Raw genomic sequence first — 1,201 nt, 5'->3', positions numbered from 1 at the left:
AAAAAACTTACTCCTTAGCATTTCCTAGGTGGTTTCCTCCTCAATACGTCCGACGTACACTATGCGGCGTTCTTCAACGGCTTTTGTAGTCCTGTTATGTGGTATGTATCCCTTTTTTCAATATTTAAGAACCTTGTATTCAAAATATCACACGCGGTTAATGCCAAATCGACAACGTGCTCCTTCTTACTTTTGCTTTGTGCTTAGCTTCCGCGCCAGCTTTCACCGATTTTACCTTACTTTTTTTACTTAATTTCACTGTTTTTAATAAAAATTCACTTATTTTTTGGAATATAGTTTTTTTTTGTTTTTTTAACCATTTGCCTCCATTTGGGCAGCACACACGTCTCTCAAACGGGGAAATTTTCACGAGGCCGCGCGACAGCAACGGTGGTCCATTTGCTTGTGTTTTGTTTTTACCCGTTCCGAATGGTATCGGTTGTCGAACAAATATGTAAATGGTTGACTGCAGAGTTGCCAGCGGGTTTTTATACCTTTCCACTGCGGGAAATTAGTTATTCGCGCTGGAAGAATAACGGGCACTGCGTCATTTGGACTGCTTCCGTTATTCTTCCACCGGGAATTTGCCGCAGTGCAAGGAGGAATGTCAAAAGAGTGTTCGAGGCTGTCCGGGGTTACCATGACCCCGTTGTGCAATTCCGAACCGGCTCATTTTTCACTTTGGTTTCCATGTATTTACTACGGCGGATGAACAATTATCGGACGAAACTCAGGATAAGGCAGAATATTGTTGGCAGTGATAGAAGTTAAAATCAAAATGTAATCTGATAAATTTGGAAAAGAACGTACGTTACTTGCAGGTTATAAAATAGATGTAAATTTAACAGTTTCAGCAACACACAAAATAGAGCGTTTGTGTGGTTTTTCACTTGTCAAAATTTTCCTTTTCGTTTGGCACAGCCAGATACTATTTATTTGTACCCCGTAGCAAATTTTCCCCACAATCTCACCATGGATAAAAGTTACCGGTTGGCACACATATTATATCGGAATATCGATAATGTTTCCGCCAGAATGTTTTAGTACAAAGGGAAACATAGCTGTCAAATTACCAAGTTATCGTAATAGATGCCAAGATATAAGCCCTGATATGTATTGTGCCCCACATTCCAACAGATGTGTCAAGTTCTAAATTCCATCCTGTGAAGACGGCAGTTACAGACAGCTATCACCAACTATC

The sequence above is a fragment of the Rhagoletis pomonella genome, unplaced genomic scaffold, assembly GCF_013731165.1.
Source record: "Rhagoletis pomonella isolate Grant_MI unplaced genomic scaffold, Rhpom_1.0 Rhpom_scaffold_00154, whole genome shotgun sequence".
NCBI lineage: Eukaryota > Metazoa > Arthropoda > Insecta > Diptera > Tephritidae > Rhagoletis > Rhagoletis pomonella.
This window is presented reverse-complemented; position numbering follows the sequence as displayed.